General features: G+C 42.9%; 1 pseudogene; it reads left to right on the forward strand.

Moving 5' to 3' along the window:
• Nucleotides 1-11,037: 11,037 nt before the first annotated feature.
• LOC115907840 lies at nucleotides 11,038-11,949 on the forward strand (annotated as a pseudogene).
• The last annotated feature ends 5,281 nt before the right edge of the window (nucleotides 11,950-17,230 follow it).

Genomic DNA, 17,230 nt, shown 5'->3' on the forward strand with positions numbered 1-17,230 from the left:
CTGTGCCTATTGACATTCACATCACTGAATTTCAGTTGCAAAGATGTAGTGGAAAGCAACTTGCAGAGTTGAATGCATAAATCAATACTCTTGCTGAAAGATCTGACTCTCCATCAGATGCCACAATCGATTCTTGCACTCAGCTCTCCCCACCCCACAGAGCTCGTCCTGCGCAAACAGAGCAGCATTTTACCATCTCTTACTCAGAAATCCCAGTCTTCGTTTCCCCCCAGACACGTGGGCAGCACCTGGTCACCATGTCCTCTTTCTCAGAAGTGAAGCACCAAAGAGGGAGGGAAGCTGCAGAGCAGGGGCCAAGGGCTCTGCCCAAACCCGGGTGGAAACCGCACAGCTGCTGTGCCAGGGGCTGCAGGCAGAGCCGGGCAGTGCTCAGAGAACAGCAGTGCAGAACAACAACAACTCCTGAATGTACACAAACAGGGTCACGCATACAAAGGGCACGTTTGATATTTATCAATTAACTACAAACCATTCCATTCTCAGGCAGCTTTCTTCCAAGCAAGTCACTTACTGCAGTCATACTGACTTTCAAAAAAAGATCTTATTCTGTATTGTCAGACTGACATTACTAACTTTGTTTTATTTTATAAAAAAGTCATAATCACTGCAGAAGTTGATTTTTTTTTTTCTGGAAAGCATCAGCCACTTCTTCCCCACATATGGTTATTTTCTTTTCTCTGCCTAAATATAACTGCCCGTTTCGCTTTGAGCCCTGTAGTGTGCCTGTTTCTCACATGAACTGCATACCAGCCACGTGCCGTTGTCTGAAGCAGCTCTTGGATTTCAGGCAGTTTGTACATAAACAACCATTTTGTCCTTTCCACTCTACTCAGATGAAAGTGCATTTATATCTCTGTCCTTCTTCCATTTAAACCTAATCTTGCTCTGCACAGGTGCCTCTCTAGGTGTGCCTGTTTCCTGCTGAAAGCACTTGGATAGCAATTAGGCTGCTATTAGCATGACTCAGGTTGTTATCTAAAGCGATTATCGTTTTCTCTCTCCTCTCTCTCTCTCTCTCCTCCACCTCCTCTTCTGCCTCAGGGTCAAGCATTTAAAGAGAGAGATCCCAATTTTTTAGTAGCTCTCTTAAATAATTAATTTTTATTCAGGGGCATATAATTTCTTGACATGAGCTTGTCAAAATGCTGATAGGAGCCCCTGTGTGTAGGTAGTGTGTGTTGAGGAGAGGAGAGGAGTTTGAATTCTGCCCTCACAATACATCCTAACAGTATGGCTATTTTAATATGACTAACATAATTTAAGAAGGCAAAGAAAATTGTGATGAACATTTCACTAACTCTTTGGTTGAAATTTTGACCAGCTGTCAAGAAGCTGTTCTCAGAAGGAGAGTTTATAGCCACCTTCAGCACACTCCAGCAGCTTCCTTAGGCATTTTTTACAGAACATATTACTCATTGCTGACAACATGATTATAGCAGCTTGGAATTTTATTGTTTATAGATGTTGTGACTGTGCCTCCAATAGGCTGAACCCATCACTGTGGCAGATGAACATTACTCGTGGACTCCAGGAAGGCTGGATGTGTAGGGTGACAAGAAAAGCCTTTAGCAGAGGGAGAAAAGAGAGGGAAAAGGAGTTTGTCAAATTTGCTGAAACCTTGATTTTAACCCCTTTGCTGACCTTGATTTCTTGTCTGTACCAAGAAACACTGGAGGGAAGAAAAATGGATATAAAGTGAAAACTGGGCTTTGTGCTGAATGTGAAAGTGAGCATTTCATGCTCTGGTTGTTAGGTTCAGGTGAAGGCAAAAAGCCAAGCATCTAAAACTGAAATAAATGAAGTTCTACAGCGCTGACTCCAGCCAGGCATACTGCTGGTATTTCACCTTGGGGAAGTTGGGACCTCCCAGCACCCCAAGGTTCATATCATTCCCCTTCTACTGTCCTTTCAAAGATTGAAGCAGTGGGGATTTATTTAGGACTGTCCCTTTCCTGAGCTTCTTCCTACAACAGGTTTCTCTCTGAGATAGGATCTGCTGGGATGTAACCAGCTGCCAGTACAAATGGTTTGGTAAAAGGGACTGAAGGTTTTGTTACCCTGATTATCAGAATTGCCGTAACTTATCTTGCTGGTATGGACAGTATGGGCTGGGAGACATCCCTTGTTCTCCCAGATTCAGGAGGGATAATTATCAATTTAGGGAGATCAATCACTATGTTGCAGTGACATCTCACTGCATTGTTTAAACCAATACTGACATATGAAAAGACTGCTACCCTTTTGGTAACTGGTGAAGTTACTAACTTGCCACACACCTCATTAAATGCAACCTGTGTGTCCAGGACAGCTGGTGTGTGTCTGCTTGGCACCTCTCTGCACACAGCAACCCCCTCTCTGACAGACTCATACAGTGGCTATGGATAGTGCTCAGAAGGGACATGAATTTCTCCATCTGCATTAATTACATAGAGTGTTGTAGGGGGATAGAATATAAGTAAATAAAGGTAGTATAGAAAGTAATCTTATGCTCTAAAGAGTTGCAGCTGGGTTAATTATTAAAGATTAGGAGCATGCCTGACTTTAACAGGCCACAGCTGTAGCCAATAAGAAGAGTGTTATAGAAGAGTGGATTGGTTGGTTGACAGGGAACTGGAGTCAGTTGGCTACTGTGAGAAGAAGGAAGAGTTAGTGCTTAGAGGAGTTGCCTATGAGAAATATCAAGGAGGTATGAAACTCTAGCAATATGGAACCTTTGCAATATAATGACAACAATATAATGACATCAGAGTGTGAGCATGACAGTAGCCAAAATCAATGTATTGGCAGTCAAATTGACAGGGCTGGTCTCTAGCTGGTGGAGCCATGCCAGCTAATATGGACTGAGACCTGCTCGCCAATTTGTGTTGTCCTAGATAAAACCATCACTGTCTTTGAAGAGCATTAGCAGTTTAGAAATATGTAGCAGAATATGACTATCATGTAAAGGAACAGAAGTTTAGGTCAAACCAGAATTATTCTGTGCAGCATTATTTCTGCTTCTGCTGCACTGGGAAGAGCTGGTTTGCTGCCTCTCAGGCATTTCTGCTGACAGGATTAGGATGGCTTTTTGGAACATTAGGCAGGTTTTCTAAGGGCTGAAGGGAACAATGCTCCCGAGGCTCATTCTCAGACCTTCTTACATCTCTTTCAGGGCAAATGTTGAATTAACTATCTTGCTTGAAGTGGAAATCCCCTCTAGGAGTATTAACAGTGCCTCTTTTTGTTAACGTGTGGTTATTACTGAACTCTGTGCTGCTGTCCTTCCCAATGTGATGCTCCAGCTTTAGCTTTCCACACAGCTGGTCACTGAGGGCTCCTGCATTTCTGCCATGTCAAAACCTCCAGGACTGCCCCAGCATTTCTCTCCATCCTCCTGCCATGCAACCCTACATTTGGTGGCTTTGCAAGCTGTGCTCTATAACCTCCCCTTGCCCCTATAATCCCCCCTCACAGAAGATGATCCTGGCTCCCCTAACAACCAGAACAACCAGTCTGACGGCAGAGTCACATCGTGAATATCTGGAGGGAACCACTGGCAAAGGGAGATGGGGAGACAAAGGCTGGTGATGGCCTGAGGTCCCGTGGGAGAAGTGAGGGACTCCTGTGAAGGTGGAGGAAGCCCTTGCAGAGCTGAGTTTGTGAAACACACTGGGAGATGTTGGGCAGCTGAGGAAAGAGGTTTCACAACCTCCCCAGGGAAGACGAGCCTGAAGGACGGCAGCATTTCCAGCCACTCCCTGGATGGAAGGAGTGTCTCTGTACTTTAAAGACAGCGATCTCCCCAGCTCCACCCATGGCATTTTTCAGGCATAAAGAGTTGTAAAATCCCACATGGGGTTTTTTCCCTTCCCTCTGCAGCCACACCTGGGCAGGACACACCAGGGGCCTCTGGCCACAACAGTGCCCACCAGCTCTGCTGGACACAGTGTTCCAGCCTCCCCTCCTGTCCTGGGGGTGACAGTAGGGACTGGGGGCTGCAGCAGCTGCTGATGCTGCTCCTGGAGCAGTGGCCACATCACAACCCTCCTCCAGACCCCACACTGGCTGTCTCAGCTCTATTTTCCTTCTTTACTAAACTGGGATAGGAGACCTTTCTTAAGAACAAGCAAAGGGAATGGGAAAGACAGGAATTACAGAGTCAGGCCATGCAGTGGCTTTTTTTACTAATTAATTTTTCTGTAACCAGAGCTAGACTATGAGAATAAAATCATAGTTGGCAGAGCTGACTTTGGTATTTTCATTGATGCAGTTGTCTAATGTTCATCTTTACACACAAGCTCTCTTGCCTGAAAATGGATCCTGTTTGGAGGGTAGAGATGGAACAGGGTAGAAACCAACCAGTAATAATTTGATCAGTACCATTTTAACACAGGTGACATATTCCTATGCATTTCTACATAGAAACCATATCAAAAAAGAAATATCTTAACAGAGGTAGGCTCACCAATTTTAAGAGAGGTTAGAGGTTTTCAGTTACAGCACTTTTAAACCAATTAATCTCAAGGTTTAGGTGACCCATTTAGCAAAAGCTGGCCAAAGTGTCACTTCAGAAGCCCAGTGCTTGACTAAAGTACATTCAAAGCTGTAGTATACGGTAGAGATAATTCATGCTATTAATGTATAAAATATTGTAAAATCCAAACTATGTCTTTTGACCGTCCTGGCTGGGAGCAGAGTCTTATTCATATACATCCAGTTCCCGGACGCTCGTTGAGATAAACATTGGGGTTTTAACGTAAGAACAGAAGTTTCCAGGCCGATAATCGCTGGCTTCCCTGGGTCGCTGGGCCCACCTGAAAGTGATTATCGCCTCGCCAATTACATCTGCTAAGATAACCGAAGGGGGATAACCTACACGCCACCCTGATACATGTGAATGCTGGCTTCTCTGGAGTCGACTGACGAACACCTGGACACCTCGACTGAACCTTTGTCTACCTCTGCACATGTAAAGCCACGGTTATGCATGTGAAGAGACACAAAGAACATTTGGTCATCTTTGCCTCGGGCAGAATAAACTGTATAAAAACTCCCTGCACAAGGCGGCATTCGTGAACCAGGGAGACTGACACTCGGAGGTCAGATCCGTGTTCACCCAGCGCCATCCCAGGCTCGACACTGTCTCTTTGGCTGTGATGGTTTCGACGACCGAACTTTGATCTCGCAGACAAATTAATAAATCTTTGCTACATTTTCTTATAAGTTTGGCTTACAACTTGATCATTTATAACAAAAGCCATAAAAGTATGCAACTCAAATTGCTATTAAGGCATTCAATTTTATATGAAGCTTCACAGTTCATTATAGACAGATGTAACACTTGGATCGGGTGCAATGGTAGAAAGAAATTTATTAGTAGAAAAAATAACTAGTTAATTATTTTTAATTCACAGAACTAATTTTTGCTTCAAATTATGTTCTTCAAACCCATGGCATCAAATTTACAGTTTTATCTCCAATGAGGCTACCAGCTGTTTGTATGCAATTTGCTTTAGCATCTTATCTTAGCAACTCTGATCTGTGAGCACTTAATTTAATTTCATTTCCTCTGGTCTTGCTAACTTTGTCCTTTGGATGCATCCTTTCTGTCCAGGTGACTTGCAACGTGCTCTCCTTTGGCATAAGGATGTCACAGGGATGTTACACAACTGAATCAATGGTGATGTACAGAGCAGATCTAAGGTAGCTTTTTCCCCCCTTCATCCTACTTTTAGTTCAGGCCTTGACCAGCTAAACTTAGATAAGAAGCTAGAGGTTTAGTAATTGGAAAAAGTGTTGAAATGAATAGATTACAACAGCATAAGCTTCTTAAAACAAATATAGTTAAGTTTCTTATTTCTATTAGCCTATGACCTATAGCAAAAATAAAAAAGAAAAAAAAATCCAGACTGAACACAGAGTCCAGAGCACTCCTGTGGAAAACAGAAGGTCTATTAATAAGTGTACTTTTGAAGACTGGAGCAAAGCAGAATGGTTTCTGATAGAATCACATTAATTTAATCATTTTGAAATTATTAAAATTCCAGATTCATCCCTTTGTAAAAGAATATATTGCCTTTCAGTCAGGAACATGATTATTTACTAATTATTTCATCACATTTCTAAGGTACTTGTGTAATGATCAATTAATCTGATGTCAGCTGTCATTGCGTGCACTATAAAGGTTATTGAACCATTGATGTATAGAAATATGCAACTGAAGATCAAAGGCAGTAGTAAAGAAGATAAACCAGTTTAAGATTGCATTTTGTTTGCATGCCAGTTGTCATGTACTGTGAAATGAAGTTCACCAGTGACTTGTTTCCTTATTCTGCTCACATGAAAAACAGCATATGGGAAAATTCCATTATTGTATTTTTATCTAGTGAAATCACACAGCCTCTGATCCTTGACTGTTAGATGTGATTAACATATTTTAAAAAACAGTAAAGCAAAAGAAGAGGGAAAAAAAGTATGATCTTTCAAATACAAATTTAAAAGTAATATTTAAAAGCCAAGTTTTGTTATAGGCAAGTTGTATCATCTTGGCTCCAATTAAACAGCACTTTGCAAGTCATGACCTCAGTGGACTAAGTCATTAAACAAAGTATTAGTCAGTTTAAATAAGGTACCAGATGCAAGCCTTTAATAAAAAGAAGGAAGATTTATCCAAAATATATCAACATTAACTTCAGTGATGTGACTGGGAGAGAAGCTTTCTGTTAGATGTACCAAGTTAGATTGATGTTTTCACAATGAGATGTTTAAATCTCGTAAGCTTGGAGGTAGCATGTTTCCATGCATGATTTGTTATTACTATTATTATTTATTTGTTTGTCTTGCTTTTGATAGATAGAATAAGGTAAGGCTGTAAGGAGATGTAACACTTCATTTTTATTAATGCTTGATGATATGAAGGCAGGATTGCAGTGGAGGAATTGAGAGAGAAGAATGATGTGCTCAAAACAAGGAAATAGTAAAACTATTTTTGTAGAAGGGTGGGGAAGGCAGGACTGAATCAGTCAAGGATGTTGTAGTGCTTGAGAATGCAGAAGCTGAGAACTTGGACAAGAACCATCTGTGTCTGTTGATGGACACAGCAACAGATTTGTATTTGACATGCAGAATAAACTTAAGGTAAAAGGACAATGAAGATGTAGCCATTGTGAAACCAAATAGAATTAAAGGGGTTTTTTTTAATTAGGCAGAATAGAATAAAACATCTTTGTACTCCGAAGGTAAAGATAAAAAAGAATTCAGGTGAAATGCAAAAGAAATTATGCTGGCGACATGGAGACAAACAGGACATTGAATTTAAAAGGAAGGGGAAAATTTTAGAAGAAAAATGAGGACACGAAAAGCTAAAGTGTAATGGAATCAAAAGGTTAAAATGTAATTTTAATTTGGCATGTTTAACAGTTACTTTATCAAGAAAAATAATGAAGACGGAAATAGGAAAAAGTGTGATGTCAGGTAAAAGATGTGAAAGGATCTAGAGCTGTGGTCAACCGAATTGCAAAATCATTTGTCTAGGAAGACTTGAAAGTCATAGCTGAAACAGGGAAAATCAACAATTATGCTCGTAGAAGAAAAGAAAGGAAATAAAAAGGAGATATCTTAATATGAAAAAATGTCATTGAACTGGAAGGACTGGGTGCCCATATAAAAGTTTGCAGCACTCTTGGCTAGGGACAAGTGGGAAAAAAGCAGAGGAAATGACAAGATTGGTAAGACACACACAGATCAGAAGAGGCCAGTGTTTGGTGAAAACAGCCCTGGAGACCTGAGTGGGGCTGCCCAGTGTGTGGTGAAGTGTACAGCACTGGGCTTTTGTCAACACCTGCCACAGAAACTGGAGGCAGAGACTGGAGAGAAAAAACGTGAAAGTAGAATGAAATTGGGGGAAAAGACTCTTGGGCTCAAATCACAGGAATTAGGAGGTATTGGGAGAGAAAGCCTTAAAAAAATGCCTTTAGATGAGAACAAAGAGAGAAGGATGACTAAGAGAGAAACCTGAGACTCCCAGGAAGTGCTTTGATCCAGGATGCACAATGACAATTTGCAAGGAAAGACAGTTACTTGAGTGTTGGAATAAATCAGCCAAGACTCCATTTTCTTCATGCAGAAAGCCAATTCTTTATTCACAAAGCTCATATTTGTAGGAAATATCAGAAGGCACTGTGTTAAACCTAATTGGTCAGCAATACAGTGAAACTCAGTTCATTGGTCAGAAAGGGCTATTGTATATGTCTATCAAATTTTCTATCTCTAGATATATTTACATTTTTCCTTTGTCTCACATTTACATTTTCCTTTGTCTCATGACACAAATTTTCTTGTTTACACAGGTGCATTTGTTTTTCACCCTCAGCATTGTTGTGTTAAACAATTTCTCATTCTCAAAATAGCTCCACAAGGGAACTTGCAAATTTTTTGTTAGCTGCACTTAGAAGAAATGACAGGCCAGCTTTGGCAATTTTAGCAGAGTGAGGCCTGATTTCATCAGGCCTTTCTTTCATAATTCTTCTACCTGTCTACAACATCTCACCCTTTTCATTAATTTAAAAAAGGCTCATATGTTCTGATGTTAAAACAGCTTGCTCTTGTGAGGGTTTTATCTCATTAAGGTTATCACTGGTTATCTATTAGATGTGGGATAAGATATATAAGAAATTACAATCAACAAAACGTATCAAATTCTATCATGTCATTGATACAGTGCTTCGCAGTATGAGAAAACAAAAGAATAATGTCCAATGTCTCTTAGGGAAATAGAAACAAATGACCATTGTTTTAAAGTCCACATAGTTGAGACTCAGGAGAAAGTTCATTAGCTGGAAATGTTGGTCTTTGACATCAGTGAATGTCCTCCTGGATCCTGGAACAGGGAATAACTGAAGAAGGTTAGTAGGAACACTATACTGTGATGATGACATAAGGCTTTTGTTGGCAAATGGCCCCTGTAGTTTGCAGACACAGCTATGTCTTGGCAGTCCAACTTCTGTTCCTGTTCTGGCCACAAAGGCTGCATGGTGATTAGGTTATTTCTCTTTCCACTGGGCCTCATGTTCTTGGAGGCAATCAGTGTCTGATTGAATGAACAGGTGAACCTGCTGATGATAAAGCACAAGCATACCCTCTCTTCAAGCATGAGTTTGGTTATGAGCGTGAAGAAACATCAAGGCAAAACAATACATGTAGCAAACAAGAAACTGACAGCAATCAGGAATAAGTCAGGTACAACAATTAAGAATATTTCATATAATACACATAATTAATAATACATGTGAAATTAGGTAATTAGGAATCTCTGGAATACTGTGCCATCATCCCAAAGTCTGCAAACAGCTGACAAACCTCAGTTTAGTGAGGGCTTGGATAATTATTTCCAGATAATAAATCACAAGCTCACTCTAAAAATAGGTTCAGCTGTCATATATAAAGGGTCAAACTGCCAAGTCAAAGTGATCTGAATCTAGTTTTGATGCAGAGAACATCTGGGTTTATTGGCAGATTCTCCATCCAGGTGAGCCAAGGCCTGGCCACCACCCAAGCTCCAACTGGGAGGGAATTCCCTAAACACATTTTAAAACAAGGCTCCTAAGAATAGCAGTTATGAATAAAGGCCTTGGGGTTAAAGACTAATCAAACCATCTAGTAGGTGGATCCCTCTGAAGTTTCCTTCAAGATAGAGTGAACAAACACAGCAAACTGCTGGAGTGCTTCTGTAATAATAACTGGGGAAAAGCACTAGACCAGCAGTTCAGAGGAGGCTTTCAACAAAGCTCAGATATCTTTTCTTGGAACTCTGAAAAAAAATTATGAGACAACATTGCTTCAAACCATAGAGCCAGTGCAGGGACTAGCCAGAGAGCTAACCTGGTCTAAGAGATGCCTAAGCAGCTGGAGAACAAAAAAGGATCCTGAAACGACACGTGTCTCTTAGATAACTACAAAAAGAGATGTTAAAGCATATAAGAAGCTGGCTATAAATACAGTAATAACATCTTATGAATAATGCCTATAATAAAATCGGTAAATTCTCATCATGTAATCATATATCAGTGGTGACCATCTTAGGAATTTGAGATTACACCTTTCTGAACAGTCATGTACCTATGACAGTAAAATGAAACAAAGGAAAACAGTAAAACAGCTTACAATCGGTAACAGGCATAATGCAGAATCATAACAGACTCTTCTGTGTTATCTTGGAAGATAAAACAGCAGAGATTGTAATGAGCACTAGAATCTTTGACAAAATCAAGGGTGAATACACTGTATCGTCTTTATCCACAAACAGGTATTTGTCAGTGTTTCATCACAGCTGTTTTAGTCAGAGTCATCTCATCCTTTAAAAGAAAACAACTATATATCTTACAATGTAAAAAAAGTAATATTTAGCTGTCTTAGATTGCAATGCAAGATGTAACCAGGTGTATTCTATCACCATCTGTTAAAACCAGGTGGGGCAGTGTTCTTTATCTCTTCCATGGCCCTCCCGTGATCTCTCCCTCCAGGAGATATCTTCTGTTAATGGCTCATTGAGTCTCACTGCATGACTGATAAAAATTACCTCATCCCATTGTGAGATGCTCCACCCAGGGGGAGGAGCCAAGCATTCCTACCTGGATATAATCTGAGCTTCAGAACATCACAGGCAGCCTTTTCCACTGGATTCCCAGAGGAAGACCAGGCCTATCTACACCACTGCTGGACCTTCAGAGGAAAACTACACACTTCTACAGGATCACTGCTTCAACAGAACCACATCTGTCACTCCAGGAGGACTGCAGCCACCATTTATTCGGACTGCTACCACCACCCTGACCCACAGGGTGTCAGGTTGTATTCTAACTTTCTCTGTTTCAGCAGTAAAATTTTTTTGTGAGCTAATTATTTCTAAACTGCTGCAGATAAAATTCAAGGTTATAGGACTTAAGTTAAGAACCTAAAATTAATTGCTGCAAATAATCTTGGGAGAAGAGTGAAGAGGGAGAAGAGAGAGCTGCAGGCCCACAGGGGAGTGGGGCTGGGTTCATTTCTGGGGCTTGGAGCTGCTGTGTGCACGCCGTGTTTGGGGGGGCTGAGGGGCACAGCAGGACCATGGCTCGCAACGCAGAGAAGGCCATGACAGCCTTGGCAAGATTTCGGCAAGCCCAGCTTGAGGAACGAAAAGTCAAGGAGCAAAGGCCTTTCCTTGCATCCGAGTGTAATGAGCTGCCCAAAGCTGAGAAATGGAGGAGACAGATCATTGGGGAGATTTCTAAGAAAGTGGCACAGATCCAAAATGCTGGATTGGGTGAATTCAGAATTCGTGACCTGAACGATGAAATCAACAAACTTCTGAGGGAGAAGGGGCACTGGGAATACAGAATAAAGGAGCTGGGAGGCCCTGATTATGCTAGGATTGGCCCAAAAATGTTAGATCATGAAGGGAAAGAAGTTTCAGGAAACAGAGGCTACAAATACTTTGGGGCTGCAAAGGACTTGCCAGGAGTTAGAGAGCTTTTTGAAAAGGAACCCCTGCCACCCCCACGGAAGACTTGGGCTGAGCTTATGAAGGACATCAACGCCGAGTACTATGGCTACCGGGATGAAGATGATGGGATTCTGGAGCCCCTGGAGCAGGAACATGAGAAGAAAGTTATAGCAGAAGCAGTGGAAAAATGGAAGAAGGAGAGAGAAGCACGACTTGCAAGAGGTGAGGAGGAGGAGGAAGAAGAAAACATATATGCTGTCCATGAGGAAGAGTCTGATGAGGAAGGTGTCAAGGAGAGAGAAGATGAAGATGGCCAACAGAAATTTATTGCACATGTTCCAGTGCCAACTCAACAGGAGATTGAGAAAGCTCTTGTACAAAGAAAGAAGATGGAGCTGCTCCAGAAGTACGCCAGTGAAACCCTTCTGGCACAGAGCGAGGAGGCAAAGACACTTTTAGGATTGTAACAATAATGTTGGGGTTGAGTTTTTTCTGTTTTTTGTTGTTAGTGTAGAATTTTTCCCCATTGGGTTGCTAAGAAGCACTGATGGTGGGGTGCTTGAGACAGCGGGGAGGGGGAATTCTGGTTTTTGGGAGTTTTCTCTTGGGCAGGGTGGGGAAGGCAGGGGTGGGGGGCAGAGATACTGTGAGAATGGGGGGCAGAAGAGACAGGTTTGCGGGCATCCTCTCTCTCTTGCTGTAGGGCTTCAGAGGAGGAGACCTGCAGCTTGGGGAAGGGAGTTGGCTGCCACCACCATAACCCAGCGGGGAACATTTCTCCTGCTGCTGGGCCCTGTATCCCCCTGCCCTGCCAGGACATCCCGCAGGTTCCAGCTATGGCTGGGGAGTTCTGATACATTCTCGCCCACTGCCCTGGAATTTCTGCTCATCCCTGCTGCTCCAGCCTGCTACTTCAAGAGTCCTGCAGGGGCACCGGGATCGGCCGCCCTAGGGTTCGTGGATCAAAGCCTCTCCTCTCTCCTCCATCCCTTCCTGTCCGGGCCGAGCCGCCATTGCTGCCTGCTGCCCGAGCCCGCCCCACAGCGCCCCCTGCAGCCGCGGGGGAGGCACCGCACCGGCCCCGCCCCCGGGAGCAGCAGCGCCCCTGCCGGCCATGCCTGGAACTGCAACCGAGGGGAAAGCGCCGCGGCCGAGAGGTTGGGGCTGGGTTTGTGTCTCTTTGTTAATTCTGTAGCTTTTGTTTGTTTGTTTATTATACATACTAGTAAAGAACTGTTATTCCTACTCCTACATCTTTGCCTGGGAGACCCTTAATTTCAAAGTTCTAATAATTTGGAGGGAGGGGGAATTCTCCATTCAAAGGGAGGCTCCTGCCTTCCCTAGCAGACACTTGTCTTGTACACCAGGACAGATTTTGGCACCCAATGGTGGGGCCCGAGGGCACTGAGAGAAAAAGGGTGAAAAAAGAGTAACAGCTCTTGAGTAATCTAATTTTTGTGTGCTGCTGATAGAAACTTTGTTAGGTGTCACCATGTGGTCTAGCTTACCCTGGTTTGGGTGGCAGATGGTTGTGGCTACATTTCCCCCATTTGCAGGCCCATTTCTAAACATGGATTCTATAACTAAGGCTACTGTTGCTGTTATCCAGTTTGATTTATGAGTTAATAAGGTAAGGAAGTAATGGATTTTTAATATTTTCTCTGGAAGGCAGGCACATGGATTCAGAGCTGTCACACACTAACTCTGTGTTTTTGGAGTTACTTTAATAATGCTACCCACTGTGAGGAAATGACACCAGGGGAAATTTTCTGCCAACCCTTCACCCAGCTCTTTGGGTCTGCCCCACCAGTTTTTGAAGTGTTCAAATCTTCTCTAAATGCTAATCTAGCCCAGAGACTAGGGATGCTGCCCCAGAACCTGACATAGCACCAGAAACTAGGGATGCTGCCCCAGAGCCTGCCCCTGCCCCACAGCCCACCCCAGATGTGAACTACCCAGATTGGCTGGGGGTTCTGGTGAAGGAGATGTGTGAGATGAGCCAGATGCTGAAGGAGTACATCTCCCCAGCTGGTGGGAAACCCTCCTCCTGCCTCAGAGAGGGAGAGTATAACAGTGCAGCAGTAGAACCCACACATGTTACAGCTGTCCAGGTTCCAGCTGATCTGCAAAGGCAGTCACAGCCAGCAGCAGTCATCCCTGTAGAAACAAGGAGGTCTAAAATGAAATCAGAGCACACAGATAAGGATAAGAAAGGAGGGCCCTCACAACCCACAGGGGAGCCAGAGGTTGCAATCATCACAGAGTACCTGATGTACAAAAGTCTCTGTAATCTGCACAAAGACATTGTACGACAGGGATGTGAGGTTTATACAACCTGGTTACTCTGAGTCTGGGACCTTATGGGTCCTACAGATGTCCGACTGGCTGGTGGTGAGGCAAGGATTTTGGGACCCTTGAGCCAGGACTCAGGTGTGAATCAGGTATTCATTTGTAAGGGAGCCAGCCAGGGTCCTTCTCCCTCTGGAAGCAGCTTTTAATGAGTGTAAGGAGAAGTTTGTCCACACGGAGAGAATGCAGGACCAGCATCACCACAGAATGCGCTGGAAGACTCCTGAGGAAGGGATCCAACAGCTGAGAGAAGTGGCAGTATTGCAGGTACTCTTTGGGAGGGATGGACAGCATGATAATGACCCCAACAGGGTCAGGTGCACAGGGCAAATGTTGTGGAGCTTGGCAAATCTAGGGCCATCCCAGTACACCACCTTTATTGCAGCAATTAATGCTGACACCAACCGAGACAGTGGGTTCTGTCACCAGTGAGCTAAGAAATTATGAGAGCTTGATCCCTGGCCCGATGCAGGCTCAGGTCTCTGCTGTGATTAAGGAACTCAAAGCGGAGTTCAAAGAGGAGATGAGGGAGGAGGAGAGGAAGATCAACGCAGCACCAGTGAGAGTCACAGGCCCCAGAGTCAGAGCCCAAAGTCCCCCAGCTAGAGAGAGAGGGTACACCCCATGGGCTGACCTATGGTTCTTCCTGTGTGACCATGGGGAAGACATGGGAAGGTGGGATGGGAAACCCACTTCTGTCCTGGCAGCACGGGTGCGTCATCTCAAGGAGGGAAACACTAATCGAGGGAGTTCCCTTAAAGTGAAGGTAGCCTCAACCTCCCATGACTGAGCTGCCGGGTATGATCTGCCAGATCCCCTTGGCAGAACCTGTAGTATGTATGCCCAGGAAAGAAATAATAACTGTTGGAACCCAGGACCTTGCTCTGACTGCCCTGGAGGACTCAATACCCTGGCAGGGGGCTCAGAGACCTTGGCACGGAGTCAAAGACACCTGTGCCTTCAATTTTAACCCATGGAAACAATTACCAACTTTGTGCAAGGAGTTACAAGCCACAAGGCTTTGAATAGAATGATAGTGAATTTATCACTGGGTGAAAATGTAGAATTTTGGGGTTTTTAGAATGGGGGTTCAAGAGGCAAGATGGAGGAATCTGGGCATGTTCTGTCTTTCTTCTTGTCCTCCATCTTCTGCTGGGATGGTGGCACTTCTGGATTGGTTTAGAGACAGACTGTCTAACATGGGTGATAGGTACTGGAAAATTATTGTAAATAAAGTACATGTAGTTTTTAGTATAAAAAGATAACACTGCCCTGATGGTCACAAAACTTTCCTAAGCACTGATCTCTTCTCTCTGGTGACCCGTTTCAGGATTTTAACCTCTTCTGCTTCCTTTTCATTGCATTTGGTATCACTGCAGAGTAAATCTTCACCTATTCCACCTGTGAGTAAAAAAAATTCCTAAATTTGCATCAAAAAGATAGCTTTGATCAGTATCACACTGTTGCAATGGTAGAGGTATCATTGCACACAAGACAAAGTGATTGAGTTCTGATTGAACTAAATCTAAGTAACAATCACTAAAAAACATACAAAAGCAAACCAGACAAAGTTATTTATATTTTCCTTTTTATGAATGACTAAGAACTAATGAACATTTAGTCTGTGGAAGATTTAAGGTTGAGCAAAGAAAAATGAGAAGTGTTTTCATCAGAGTATTTATAACAGTTTGGTTTTATTCACTTTTGGGGGATTTCTGTACTTAATCTTTTCACTTTTGGGCCTGGGGAACACATTGGACAAAGGGTGTTAATATTAAGAAGAAGCAGAGGTTTTTTCTGCTTCTCAGAAATGGAAAAATATATTTAAAGGATTTTAGCATTAATACATGCAACAGCCACAATTGAGTTTAAGAACTGAATGACTAATTCTGAGGAAATATGTAAATAATCTTCCTCACATAAACAGTCTGATTTAATATTGTGGTTATATTTAGGGTAGTGAAATTATATCTCTATGCATAGCTAAAAATGTAAGAGTGCACGATTCAAACAATTTGGTTTTAAATCCTTTTTATAAGGTTTAGGCCATAACACATTTAGGAACACGTTAGCTAAATTGACCTCTGCAGTGGTAATGTTAGTCCAGGGCTCCTGTAATTGAAACACATTGCACAACAGGGTTTTAAAGAAGGAATATTTTTTGGCTTAGACATGTCCTGATTATAAGATCCAACTCAGAGCAATTTCCTTCTGGAGCTTTAATCTCAGATCACAGTTTTAAAACAAGTCTCTTTTCCTCCCCAAAAGCTGCATGAATTTAACATCCCTTTTTCTTATGCACAAGATCATAAAGTAGAGTAGTGGGCATGCTGCTATGAGTTATTTATCAACTAAAGTCCAAGTTTGACTAAGGCTAGAGAAAAGTTTGAAAATGAGCAGTGAATGGTTGAAATGAACACAGGGCTGGAGCCATGGGAACATGTCTTAGCCTCTGGTGTGGTCATTCAAGAACTGCAGCCAGCTAATTGAAAAAAGTAATTTTTTTTTTTTGGTAGGAAAAAATTATGAAGGAGAGTTTGAAATTGGATGTGACCATACTCAGAATTTTCTTATCTTGCTGAATCTGCTGAGAAATAACTGCCCTGAGCAAAGAAGCCAAGTATAAGCCATTTTCAAAACTTTTTGACGTGAAGAACAGAAAAGGGGAGGAAGAAAACGTCCAGCAAAATTCCTCTGCAGCTGTTTTGCTGTTCCAAACCCAGGGAATCCAGCCCTGCTTCGGGGCTGCAGATGCTCTGTGGGGGCTCAGATGGCACCTCCCTCAGCTGCCCTAATCCACATTTCAATGTTCTCATCCTCGTACCCACTTCCATTTCCCCCCAGCACGGGCAGAGTGAGTCACTGAGGTTTGTATTTCCCCACCAGCAGAGGGGTGTTGGAGCAGCAGGAGCTCAGGGCTGGGCTGCAGTGGCAGGCGAGGTGTGAACAGGAATGGTTGAATGCAAGGCTGGGGAAATAGAGGCAAAAAAAGGGTGCTCATTACATTTTGGACAGCATCTCTGCTCCCCTTCAAGGTCGGGAAAACTGAGCCTGTGCCATCTGATTGCCTGCCAGATGCTAGCTCAACCCTGGATAATTTTCTGGAGCTTTCTGTATTTTGAGGGGAGGAATTCTGAGCTCTAGCAGCTCTTAATTCTAGTTCAAATATTAGTGCCAGGCAGCCCATGGTGAGGGAAGATCTCACTGGTTTTTTTGGCAGGGTTCCACATGTGGCAGAGGCTGTAGCCAATGAAGTGTAAGAGGCTGGTGGAAGGTGCATCATCATCCTGACATGCATTTATATTTGGTGAAGATTTTCAAAAAGACAGTATAAAAATAGTAGAAATTGAAGCATAACAAAAATGACCAGATTTGACTTAACCCTTTTTTAAGAACTTG

This window comes from Camarhynchus parvulus, chromosome 1, assembly GCF_901933205.1.
Source record: "Camarhynchus parvulus chromosome 1, STF_HiC, whole genome shotgun sequence".
Classification (NCBI taxonomy): Eukaryota; Metazoa; Chordata; class Aves; order Passeriformes; family Thraupidae; genus Camarhynchus; species Camarhynchus parvulus.